General features: G+C 56.3%; 1 protein-coding gene across 1 annotated transcript in view; it reads left to right on the top strand.

Moving 5' to 3' along the window:
- Positions 1 to 238, top strand: part of POLE (polymerase (DNA directed), epsilon, catalytic subunit) — a gene marked incomplete at both ends in the record, with an annotated part of 23,002 nt that overhangs the window by 19,062 nt on the left and 3,702 nt on the right. The gene's annotated exons all lie outside the window — the stretch shown is intronic.

The raw sequence follows: 238 nt of genomic DNA, 5'->3' as shown, positions 1-238 counted from the left end.
CTGAAGTGCAGAGTGAATCGCCTGCGCTCCAGTTGGTGTCCATGGCCTCTGGTCCTGCCAGGGGGAAGAGCAGGCTCTGTCCTTTCCATCAGATATTTATGTATGTTGACGAGATCCCCTGAACTTCCTCTGCTCCAGGGCGGACAGTCCCAGCTCTCCCAGCCCTTCCTCATGGAAGATGCTCCAGTCCCTTCTTCATCCCTGTGGCCCTTCGTTGGACTCTCTCCAGTATGTCCCT

Source organism: Buceros rhinoceros, unplaced genomic scaffold, assembly GCF_000710305.1.
Source record: "Buceros rhinoceros silvestris isolate BGI_N320 unplaced genomic scaffold, ASM71030v1 scaffold28035, whole genome shotgun sequence".
NCBI classification, from domain to species: domain Eukaryota; kingdom Metazoa; phylum Chordata; class Aves; order Bucerotiformes; family Bucerotidae; genus Buceros; species Buceros rhinoceros.
Note: the sequence above shows the minus strand (reverse complement) of the source record. Positions and strands in the feature narration are given on the sequence as shown.